This window comes from Larus michahellis, chromosome Z (assembly GCF_964199755.1).
Source record: "Larus michahellis chromosome Z, bLarMic1.1, whole genome shotgun sequence".
NCBI classification, from domain to species: domain Eukaryota; kingdom Metazoa; phylum Chordata; class Aves; order Charadriiformes; family Laridae; genus Larus; species Larus michahellis.
In genome coordinates, this window is record NC_133930.1 from 69474927 (window position 1) to 69488456 (window position 13530).

Below are 13530 nucleotides of genomic sequence, written 5' to 3' on the forward strand. Positions count from 1 at the left end.
ATGAAACACAAAAATGTGCAAAACCTGCCAAGATCTGTCCCTTACTTACAGTCCTTCTTGGCTTATTCTGAAACATATGCCATTGTAAAATTGTTAGGAGCCCCTTAGGATCCCTGAGTCCAGTAAATTAACAGCCTGCACCACCCCTTGAATATAGGAAGATATAAAAGAGTCCTGTAAGAAGCCCTAAGGGAGCGAGCAGTGGGAGCACAGGAGGTAATGGTGAGGGCAGAAAGAAAAGAAATCTCCTGAGGTTTCCAAATGGGAAGTTCTCTACTGAAATCATTGTATTAATCTGGTAAAAAAAAAGAACCCTAGGGATTTTCTACAGATGTCTCCTAAATGCTGCCTTTGTTTTAATTCCAGCAGGGAATCTAATTTGCCAACAATACTTACGGCACAGGTGAATTAAAGTTTTCTGGCTCCATAAATGGAGGGAAGCCCAAAGAGACTGCATACTTCAACAACAGTTTCTTTGAGGCCAAAATAGGATTGAAAGTTTTGAAAGCTACTAGTTCAGCTGGAAAGCTGGGGAACACACATGTGTTGCATTTAGAAATACAGTCAACCCATTCAGCTCCTCACCTTCAATTACGCTCGAATGGCTGTAATGAATTTTATAATGACATAGAAGTGGTTTCTTCATAGGCGTACTCTCAAGTTTGTTAAGTATTCTGAAGAAATGCTATGATTGCAGAAGAGAAATCTAGATGAGGCATTTACTTGCTGCAAAGTTTTGCATCTCACCATGAAGACAGCCGGCTTTGCAGGTTAAAGAAGAGCAGAAAAGGGAGTAATAGAAAATTCTCTTAAAAATTTCCTCTTGAGACTGCAAACTTAAAGTCTCTGTATGTTCCCAGGTGTGACAGGCCCTTGTGCAGGCTAAATGCACAATGTCCCATTTCTCTGTATATTTGCCCTTCTTATTCCAGTCCCTGATTCTCTGAAGTTAATGTCCTGCAGGAAGCTTTGTAACAGTACAGGTAAAAGACACTGGGATATTAACAACACACAGCCAATTAACCAGACATGCTTTACTTTATTGTATTTATCAGATGCAAAAGTTCTTTTTTTTTTTTTCCAAAATAAAAAGTTAGACAATACTTGATGTAATATTAATACCTTATATTACTTTTAGTTCTTCTCCCAAGATTTGTGATTTTTTTAATGTGATACATTCACCACAAATGAAAAAGCACAATAAAACTGCTTTGTCCCTATTATGTGCTATAAAATGGAAGGTTTACAGACCTTTTGAATCTTTTCTCTGCCACAGTTTTGTATTCCAGCTCGTTGCTGCTTCAGAAGTCTTTGCTTCCAGATGTGGCAGTCCCAAAGGCAGTTCCTTTGGGAATGGAAACAGAGAGAAGGCAGAACAGGTTACTTGACTTTGCACTGAATTCATCCACAACCATAGCATTCAGTGCAATCATAGGTAATTAATCAGCTGTCCATATTAAAATAAAAAATAAACCTCTTTCTTCTCTCTTCATGAGAATATAGTAAATCATCTAAAGAATTCATGCCCTAGCTACGTCTTACTGATTGTCTGTTATTTTTAAATTCTTTTCTTTAAGCAAGTGCAAATCGCAATTATTAAGTGTTCTGTGCTGGTTTCAGCTGGGATAGAGTTAATTGTTTTTCTAGTGGCTGCTGTGTGTCAGATTTGATATGAAAGGAATGTCAATAAAGCATATTGTTTTAGTTGCTGCCAGGTGATGTTTACATTAGTCAAGCTTCCCTTAGAAGCTGAGGCAAAGCATAGACAGAACAAGCTGGCCAATGGAATAATCCATGACATAGACATCATGCTCACTATATAAATGGGGGGTGGCCAGGGGGCGGGAGTGCATGATCACTGCTCAGGACAGGCTGGGCAATTGATCATTGGGTGGTGAGTGACTTGTGTTTTATTACTGCATTCTGTATATTCTTTTACAATTATTATTACTGTTACTGTTATTTTCCTTTTCCATTATTGTTCTACTAAAGTGTTTTTATCTTAACCCACAATTTTTTTTCCCCTTTCCCATCCTTTTCTCGCTCTTCTCCCTACCCTTCTGGTTGGGGAGGAGGAGAGTTGAGTGAGTGGCTATGTGGTTCTAGCTACCAACTGGGGTTAATCCATGACATGTTACTAGAAAGAAAGCAAAAAAAATCTCTTTGGCCCTAAGTTTCTCGTTATAGCACCTCCTGCTAGAGTATTCCATGTTTTCGTTTGTGAGTTAGACTCGCAATGGCATAATGTGGTAAAATCATTTGAAAGACAGACTTGCAGAGATTCATACTACATCTAATACTGTGTTTAAAAGTGAAGGTAATTAAGCTTTGGGACATTTTACTTGGGTCTTCGTGAGGCAGGTCCACAAAAAGAAGTAAAATGTCAAAGGGTCAAAGCAAACCCAGGGCTGCCCGAACAGTTTAGCAATGCCTGCTCTTGGACACTTGGCTTTGTAAGTGTAGGTGGAGCTTCAGAGTCAGAACTCCAAAAGGTCTTCTGAGGAGAATTCTCAGAGCTGGTGTGAAATGTTTCAGTAATTGAAGTATGAAACTTCATGGTTGAGAAGGCTTGGTGGTCCTGCCACAGAGAAGACCATAGGTGTTGTAACAATTCATTTTTAGGTTTTTGTGCATCATCTTGTCCTCCAAGTGCCAGATACCATCACAGCTCACTGTGTAGGGCACCAAACGAGGCACTGGGTGAGCTGCTTTTAATTTCCATCTTCTATCGAAGGAATATTCTCACACCAAGCTCTAGACTACTTTGTAAGTGCAGATAACCAATGGTGAAACAATAAGTCTGTAAAAAAAAAAAAGAAAAATATTTCAGAATTACTGTAGAGCACAAGCAACCATGTGATGCATTATTTGCATCAAAAATGAAAACAGTTGGGGAACCTAAGGTCTCTTGGGAACACCAGTCAGGAGTTTCAGTCTGCCATTTAAGTAGCTTTCCTATTATAAACAGTAAATATCTGGCCTTAATGAATTTTCCATTGCTTGAAAAATAAGGCTAGGAAGGTACCAATTTAAAAGCCTTCAAGAAAACAAATGATACAAGGAATGATAGAATGGCAGTTAATGAAATTAAGATAATAGACAAAGATAAAGAAAAGTTAATTTTGCTGGCTAGTTGAAGTGCAGTGATAAGTTCAGGAAAAGAAGTTTATAAATTCTGATAGTAAGAGATCAAATCAATAGAAAGTACCTAAAACGCAGAATGTTTTTGAGTCAGACAAGACAGCTGCATAAGTTATAGTTCCTGACTTAATTCTTTGTATGATGTGTATGTTCAGGTCAGGACTGTTGTATTGTGGTCCCTTCAATCCACCAAAAGCTTTCAGAAGTCATCATGATGCAGACCTCACTTACATAACTCATAGTAGATTAAATTATTATGCACAGTGGCCAAGCTACATTTCTGCAGAAGAATAATGGTATTAAACAGAATTAAATGGACTTCATGATGGTTGAGTCTCAATAACAGTGTGTTTTTTCATGACATGAAGGACTGTAGGAAGACTCAATGCATCATCTCACTTTAGTATTGCACACTAAGTCAGTGAGTGTGATGTCAGTGTGATAAATCTACTCCTTCTTACTAATGTGAGATAGCTCAATGAATCTTCTAGTCCTGAAATTAGATGATATTCATCCTTATTTCTCCAAGTAAACCAGTTTCTCAAATCAGTTCATTTTACCTGATAAAACCAGATTAAAATTTCAAATCCCAGTCCTAGGCACAGAAATGGTTAGGAAAACTCTAGTATTACAAAATTTGGATGATAATGGTGGTTCACCACTAAGCCACCAGCCATTTTGTTTAAAAGAATGGAGATTTGCACTTCAGCCAAATTCAAGACAGAATTTTAGAGCAGCAGCAGCTCTGTCTTGGGTTTTGAGATGTTAGCAACTGCTACCACTGGCTTTGGTGAAGGTGTGGACCTATTTTGCAAATAAATAATTTAAGTGAGGATAATATCTAGGAATATTTTGCTAATGTCTCCAATTAATTATGTATTTGTGCATTTCATAAGGTTTGCCTCTGGATAGCATATATCTGGTGCAATTTTTTGTTTGGTTGTTTGGGTTTTTTTGGTTTGGGTTGGGTTTTTTTGCTGGTACTTAGTTGGCTACTGCAGTTAACCCCACAGGTAAGGTAGCTACGTTCTTTCTTTGGATAAAAGTTGCAAGTCCCAGGAAAGAGGGACAGCAGTGTGGTGTATAGTTGAATTTAAAAAAAATAGACATATATTACTGATATGCATCTGCTATGGAAATAAGCTGGAAAGAACCAACACTGATGGCTCTTCTGGACCATACCATGTAAATAAGGTTTGGCTGTAATAGAGCAGACAGAAAATACACTTTAAATTTTACACCATAAGAATCAGGAATGTTTTGGGCTTCTGGATTGCAATGAAGGTAGATTAAAATGTTTGTCTTTCTGTAAAAGCTTTGGCTGAGATTGGGAAGATCCCAGACTGGAAATACATGTTGTCAGTTCTCAGAGATACAGTGAGGGATTTTAAATGTCATTTGGAAAGAGAAACAATTAAACTACTTCACAACACAATCCAAAAAAGCGCTCTAGAGGGTTAGTTAATTGCCAGGGGGACCCCATTGATTGCACAATGATTACATCAGTCACCAGATACACAGAGGTGTGACAGCCTGAACAGTAGGGAGGAATGGTTTGAGTGATTTATTCCTGATAAATGGCGAGAAAATGATAGCACTCAAATGAATAGATGTCACTGGTTAAAATTTTTTCTTTGCTCTTTGACTGGGATCACAATTGATTTTCCAGTAGAAATAATAAATACAGTCACTCCCCAACAGGTTCAGAAAGAGGGAAAAATGTATTCTGGCAGACAAAAAGAAGTGTTTTTTTTTCTTTACATTGAAATACTGTGGATGTCCTAAAGCTATACAGATAAATGCAAACACTGCCTGTAATTGAATAATTTAGTGTTACCGCAAGTGGCATGGTATTCCCAATAAAAGTCATGTGTGACTGTATGTTTCAGAGATCTGAGGTTGGAGTATAATGTGATATTGATAGCTTGTAAAACTTGTCACCCCTCCCTTTTTCTATGTGCGTATCTGAAATGCTAAATCATTGTCCAGCATTCCCCTGCCATTGCAAAGGCGGCCATAATTAGAGCACCCCTACTGAGTGTGTTAGGCAGCACATAATAATCACATGTGGTAGTGGTGAAGGCTTGCATAAAGGTTTATAGTAAGTATATGCCACTTTCATTAGTCTCAACCTCTCTACACCTAATGCATAATGTCTGGTATTGCCATTAGCACATACCATGTGCAACTTTGAAGTAAAATAAAGGTAGAAAAAAAACCCTGAACATGCTCTTACAGAAGCTTCTAATAATAGAAAGAGTCATAAAATATTACTACAGGATTAGGTTGTTTACAGCTATTTTAATCTGAGTTCGTAATACTTCTCAAAGAAGCTGGAGGAAAACAAAAAACGTGTGCTTGCTGTATATACTATTTCATATCGACGTGCCTACAAAGGTAAAGAAAAGGGTACTGGGTGTTTGTCTGTGACACATTTACTGAGTTCTGACAGCTTAATACAGATGAAGTAGTACATACACAGTTTATTATCAAATGAAAGGTTTAATATTTGGTTTCTGAAAAGAGCTGGAAACACTGCTGAGAAGGGCAGGACAATAGGTCTTTGGATTAGTATACATACAGAAGCTACCGTCAAGCTTCTGGTAGGATTCTTCCCATGTGAATCACCTGGGCAACTTCTTATAGTTAATTGCACACACAGATGAGCTCAGTATAAGCACAAACCTTCACTGCTTTAATAGATTTTTCCATTTCTAACCTTAAACTTTCCTCAATGGAGAAAGGGTGACTCACCTCAGGGACACCTGCATATTGTAGAATTGTGTTTTGACTTCTTCTGTCTTTTATTTTTGCAGTGAATCTCAGTTCTGAGTCCTTTTACTGGGGCAAAAAATCTGATTCTGTAGAAAGACATCATTTCTTCAGTAGTACCTCAAAGGACTGTTCTGATTTTAGAAACTTGTGCAGCAGGTCTGCCAAACTTGTTAGAAGTGCAGACACTATATAGCACTTGTTTCTTATGTAGGTTTTTCGCCTCTAGAATTCATATGAAAGAATGTTAGTTCAGATTTTAGAATTTAAAGAATTCTGGTCTCAAAAGGAGAACAATAACTTGCTGAAACGGCATGGTAGTTACCACTGAAATGAAAATGTAGTCCAAACTGGTAGTTCTCATTCTAACTGAATACTGAAAGATTCGTCCACCTTGACTGGATCTGTATTTAGGTCCACTGCATTAGCCATGAGTGAAAACAAATTTTTTCTTTTCTTTCTCTCTTGAATGTTTCATGTAGCAAGTTCATAGTTCATTAAAAAATGTGGGTTCAGAGTGCATGGCATAATGATTTTATTTTTAATGTTTTAATAAATTAACTGTATCCTAAATATCCTTTTTTTTCCTGTTCTGATGCATAGTTTTTCCATGGCTTAGAACATAGGTACTTTTATGACTATTCTGGAAAGAAAAGTCTCCAGAGAAAATTGCATTGTACTCCTGAGGGAAAGTCACACTCTATGTTTTGGTGATTTGTTGGCTTTTTACTAAAAGAAAAAGGAAAAAAAAAGAGCATTAATCCAGTTTGGGCTGATTGTGCTTGCTTATAACACTGCAGACACTAAGACTGTATCTGTGACTATGATGAATGATTTTAAAATATGATGTCAAGTGATTTGGAACAGAAACCTAATAAATAAGTTGAACTTTTAATACTGTTCTCTTATTAACAAATCACATAATTAAAAACCATCTTTAAGTGGATAAAGGAAGTTATTTTTTACTGCCGACATGAACAAAGCTTACAACCACTTCTGTTATTGCACTGATGTATTCTCAGAATAAGAAATTTTTAACAGTGAGACTTGAGATGTACAACAAATATCTGTATGTAATGGTATGACTACAGATGTGTGCTTAAATTCCTGGGTTGCTTGTGTTATTTTTGCATCTCTCTTGCCTTTTTTCTTTCTTTTTCTTTCTTTTTTTTCTTTCTTTTTTTTTTTTTTTTTAATCATGGGCTATGTGCATCTGGGCAGCCTTTGCCCAGAACTACAAATCTCTTTAGGTTATGAAACTGCATGAAATATTTTCAATCAAAGGTTATAGAATAAATTGTTACCTCATGGTAAATGTTAGTAAGTCACAAAAGCTACTTAGTATTCTGTAGAAGTGTAAGTTACTTCTAAAAATCCCATTTCAAGAGAAAAAACAATTTTTGGTAAATAATGAAGGATGGTATATAGTGCCTTTTATGCTGAGTTACTGTGTCAATAACTGTCATGCTTAGTCTTTTCTGCATCCAGTCATCAATAAGGGAATTTTCAATGGCCAGTACAAATATGTAGAATTTTCTTGAAGAAATGAGGACCAAGTTTGGACACTAGGTTCAAAATTAAATGACCTGACACCCAGAATGATGGAAGTTCCACAGTCTCCTTGCGGAAACAAAGCCAGATTTCAGGGCAATAGGTGAAGGATTTCTACATACTTCTTTCTCTAATGTTTTCTTGTTATCATTTGGGGCAGTAAGTCTCACATGATAGAGGTGCAGGCTGAATATGCTTTCTGTTTTTTCCCTTCTGTTACAACTGGTGCTTTCCTACACATCTGTAATGAAAGCCAAGCCTTTACAGGGAGAGGGAAGTCATGTGAAACCCTGTTGGCAAGCCCTGGACAGGCTCTGAATAAGGCTGGGCTGCATGCAGGTGGGAGTTGCACAGGCAGCTGAGCCCAGGTGCCAGCTTCAGGGTCCTGCAAGTGGGTCACCCAGTTGCTGAGGAGAATGGCCTGCTTTGGTCAGGAAGGAGTTCAATAATAAGTTTAGAGCTAGGCTTTAAGTGAGTCTCACTGCCAAATGAAGACTTGAGTCGCTGAAACAGTGTTTGAGGAGACAAGAAGCACAGCTCAGTTGCTACTGTGTTCTCCTAAAGGAGCTCTACCTCCTGTCCTTGACATTTACATCACCTGAATGGTAGCAAAAGTGATCCAGGGGACTTCAATTACAGCTTATATGTAGGGAAAGAAAAAATTATATCTTGGGCATAAAGCATAAAACAACATTTTGTGGTCTGTGTGAGTTTGGGACAGGGATGGAGCATTATGGTGGTACAGTTGATCCAGGAAGGTTATCTACTTATGAGTAAGCAGTGTGTATCAGATTTGTAAGATGGGCCATTGTGTTCTTGTTTGGATGCTAAAATGGTATTTTAGCATATGGGTGTATGTAGCTACACGTGAACTCTGTAGCTAGTGCTGTAGCTAGGAGAGTAAACACAGTTCTTGATTATGAAATTTGGCATGGTTCAAGGCTATACTCCATCAGAAAGACCACTGACAAAACACGTTGTTCTGCTCTGATATATTCAGTACAATAGTGATAGTTAAAAAATTAAATGTCTCAAAAAAGAAAATGATTAGAGCTCTGCATGTGATCTTGGAAGCACCCTTACAGTTATGGTTGAAAGATGTTCAATCCAAGAACCTTAGAAATAAGTCATGCCTCTTTATGACCACGTCTTCTAAGTGTAGACAGCTCTTTAATCTAGCAGAAATTGTCCTGAGAGATACAATGGCTAGAAAGTAAAGCTAGACTAGGTCACAATTTTTGAAAACATGTATAATTAAGCGTTGAAAGAATCTACCTGGGGACATGGTGGTCTTTTCATCACTTGCAGTCTCTAAGTGAAGGCAGGATTTCTTTCAAAAATGTATCACGTATTATAGTTTTCATGAAGAAATTACTTTGCGACTTTCTACAGTCCGTGTTCTGAGCCTGTATGATCATAATGGTCCCCTCTGGCCTTAAAATCCATTACACTATTCTTGATTAACTAACTATGTCAAATGCCACAAAGGGATGAAGAAAGATTTACAGATCCCAAATCACTTGTGGATTCCATACGGCAGTTTTACAGATACCTTGGTAAAGATTTAGCATCACAGAATCACAGAATGGCTGAGATTGGAAGGAACGTCCATGGGTGATCTGGTCTAACCTCCTTGCCAAAGCAGGGCCCCCTACAGCTAATCGCCCAGGACCATGACCAGGAGGCTTTTGAATATCTCATAGGAGGAAGACTCTACCACCTCCCTGGGCAACCTGTGCCAGTGCTCGGTCACTCTCACAGTGAAAGTGTTTCCTGATGCTCAGAGGGAACCTCCTGTGTTTCAGTTTGTGCCCATTATCTCTTGTCCTGCACCCTCCCTTCAGTTATTTAGGTATGATGAGATCCCCCCAAGCCTTCTCTCCTCCAGGCTAAACAGTCCCAGATCTCTCAGCCTTTCCTCCTAGCAGAGATGCTCTAGTCCCTTAATCATCTTTGTGGACTGAGGAGCCCACAAATAGACACAGTACTCCAGGTGTGGCTTCACCAGTCCTGAGTATGGGGGAATGATCACCTCCCTTGACCTGCCGGCAATGCTTTGTCTAATGTAGCCCAGGATACCATCAGACTGCTTTGCAGCAAGGTCATATCACTGGCTAGTGTTCAACTTGCTATCCATTAGGACCCTCAGGTACTTTTCTGCTCAGTTTCTTTTCAGCTGGGTGACCCATGGTGTACCCTGGTGGCTGGGCTTGTTCCTCCCCAGCTGCAGGGCTTTGCATCTCCCCTTGTTGAACATCAGGAGGTTCCTGTCAGCCCATTTCTCCAGGCTCTCGAGGTCCCTTAGGATGACAGCACGACCCTATGGCATACCAACCACTCCTCCCAGTTTTGTGTCATCTGCAAACTTGATGAGGGTACACTCTGCCCCATCAACGAGATCATTAATGAAGATGGTAAAGGGGACAGGACCCAATATTGACCTGATCCTCTTCCACCAACGGTACACCTCCTTACTGCAACCTTTCCCTCTGGTCTCTGGGATCCTGGGGTTCCTGGAGGCCAGTCTTGCTAGTAAACACTGAGGCAAAGAAGGCATTCAGTACCTAAGCTTTTTACATGTCTTGTGTCACCAGATCCACCATCTCATTTAGTAATGAGTCCACATTTCCCCTAGTCTTCTGTTTATTGCTTATGTACTTACAGAAGTCTTTCTTGTTGTCTGTGATATCCTGGGCCAGATTCAATTCCATTGGATCTTCGCTCTCTTAATGACCCACTGAGTTTGGGTAGGGGCTCTTTGTTCATCCACGTAGGCCTCTTGTTTTTGCCTGACTTCCTACTCATTGGGATGGACAGCACTTCGGCATGGAGGAGGTGACCCTTGAATACTGGCTAACTTTCTTGGACCTCCTTTGTCCTGTGGTGTTGAGAACCAAGGCTTGCAAACTTGAGGCTACTCCTATCTGTCTGTGGAGGATCTGATCCACTTGTTCTTCCTGGTCAGGTCGCCTATAGCAGACACACACTAATACGCCACCTTAGATATTTAGATATACTTACCAATGCCCTTTGGGGGATGTAATGACAACTATGTATTCCAGTATAGAGGAACATCTTGATACCAGCTGAGAATATTGAGGCATCTTAATTGTATTGAGATGTTAAATATTTCACAATAATTTTAGTTTCAGACAAAGTTGAATCTCTATACATTTATATATTTAGTTGAAATCATTCCGGTATATATAGCAGGTATGTAGGCACTGACCTGATGTATTGTACGCACAACAGCAATACATACCAAAATATATCAAATGAAATGCATCTACAGCAGTGGTCTCAAATACCTCTTTCCAAGTCAGGGTACAGATGATCTCAAAGACCTTAATAATCTTTAGAGTGTTTTGCGATGTTGTGATTTACATTGGATGCAAAACCACACACTTTGAAGGAACTCATTTTATTTCAGTTCATAATTGAACTACATCTACTCCATCAATTAAGAAATTGAGTCATTCTGAGACAGGAAATAAACACTGAGAACTTATCTGAAAATGCCTCAGGCAACTGATTCTCTTTCGCATAATAGATACAGACTGACTTTCCTGACGTACATTAGAGCAAAAGGCAACCTTGGAGTAAGGAGAGTAATTGGGGTCTATCACAAGCAGCAAGTTAAGATGGAAAGGTCACACCTGAGAGGAAATAACAGGCCACAGGTCAACAGCAGTGCACTTTCCCCTGTGTGCTGGGGCAGTGTTGGTGTGCCTTGCTGAGAGCCTGGGGAGATGCACTCCAAGGAGCCACCCCACGGGACAGGGCACTTGAGTATGATAGAGATTACCATGGCCCCTGGATTTACTAATATCACTGGTTTGTTGCCTGCCCTATCCAGTGCTTGCAAGCAAGCAAAAGAAGAATTTGGATTTTTAATGGTACTTTAATTTGCTGATATTTTTCTACTGTTTCTTTCTAGTCCTGAAGAATTACACTCGAGTGAACTAGCATTCCTATTGTAAATCTTCTGTATTGTGCATACAGTTAAAAATGTGTTCTTATCCTCCAATGAGAAAAACATTTGCACCCATTAATAATGGATTTTTGCAGTCACGTGTCAGAAACAAATGATCACTGTCCCAGCACTGTGCTGTCATGAGGTGACTGCTGCATTTCTAAGCCCATTGTAACTGTCTGGTCTCCTAGAGCACAAGTGAAGTGGCTACAGAAGATGTAGAGAAGTGTTTCTTTGATATTACAAAGTGAAGTAAGACTGACAATACAGCCATTCCTTCTGTTTTCCTCCCCTTTTTATTCCCAGTGGAGTTCTGTTGTGGTAGCTTTTTGTTTGGTTTAGTTCTTTATGTGTGTCTGTAGCTTTCTTCCATTTTTTTTTAATTTGGCCAGGCAACCTGGCAGACCCATTCTTCCTCCCCACAAAGAAATGGTTACTGATTCTTTCCTAACACAACCAGACAGCAGTCTGAATTTTTGCAACTAACGATCATGGATGAATATCAAATGAGAGAGAAGGGTATTGTTAAGTGTGTTTTTTTTTTCTTTTTCAATATTTCTTTTTCTCCTTTCTTATTTTCATACTCCTTATTTTCTACTGGAACTTGATTAAATTGTGGAGTGGCTTATCAATTCTCATCATTTTTATCTTCCTGTTCACCAATAGGAGAAAGGGAGGATCTTATGAATTTTGCTGGTTGAAAAGGTATTTATTTAAACAAAAAAATCTTATTTTGATAAAAGATTTTGATGAATGGTCTTTAACCAGTAATTTCCAAAGCATATATAACGACGTTCAATTATGAGTTTCTTAGCTTGCATTTCCTACTGCTGTCTTGTTTGCTATCTGTTTTGTCCTGCCGTTACTAGTTTCCATTAAAATTTTTTAAGTAGTCTTGGGGAAATAATTTTACCTTTTGATCAAAAATTTGTCCTTTTGTTTCTTAAGGTCTGTCAGTACTGAATACCTCCAAAATGTTTCCACATCTGCTTTCAGAGTCGTGGCCACCTGAAAGCACCAAATACCATGAAGGAAGGTCTTAATATATGTTTTATTTGTCAAAGTATTATTTTTTTTTTTTAAATTATTTTAATGAGAAGGCATTTTTCCCTAATAACACTCATGGTTTGGGGAAGAGAGTTATCCTTGGTGGCTAAAGGATTACTGGATCATCTGCTTTTGGTATTAAATATGATGGCGAGCACTCTTTCTGTGTCATAAAAGTGGTAAAGAGAAAAAATGATCTAAGGATAGACCCACACAACATACTGTTTTCAACTGAATTAACCTCCTCTGAAATTCTTCAAATTAGGTTTCCTTGGAGGCTGTTTAGAAAAAAAAACCCCATACTTCAACTATTTGATTTCATTACAGGACATCACAAATCTGTCATGTATTACAGAAGATAGAACAAAGTTTTCAATGTTAGTTTTATAGACAGAATTGTACCTAGGACATGCTAACATAATCCATTTTTAATATTTCCAGCTACTTAAAATTGCAGAATAATTCACATGGGAAGGAACCTCAGGGGGGTCTCTTGTCTAACCTGCTGCTCATGGCAATGTCAATATTGAATTTAGACCACATTGTTCAGGGCAACCTTCCAAGAATGAAGGTTGGACAGCCTTTCTGGGCAACCTGTTCCAATTATCATCACAGCAAAAAATATTTTTACTACTTCCAGATTTCTAACTGTTATGATGTTTTGTATATTTGTATCACACACATCCTAGCACTATTAAGGAAACATTTGCAATACTATAATGTTTTGTGAACTTATTCTTGTCAACGGATTCACTTCAATAGTACCAGTCAGGTTTATTTACAGGCTTAGGCAACACGCAATATCAAATTAAAGAATCCATCTTTTTTTTTAATCTGATATTCTGTAGATACAATTCTGTGATTCTATTAGTAGTAATTTAATGTTATGAAAATAACATCGTAAGATACTATATTCCTTGAAGACGACTAATAGGAACTAGTCAGATAAAAAAAAATGACAAGATAAAGAAAGATCCTTAAGAATTTTCTATAATTTTTATTCTGACACTATGCTTTTGAAAAAAAAAAAAAGTTGGATTTCTTTC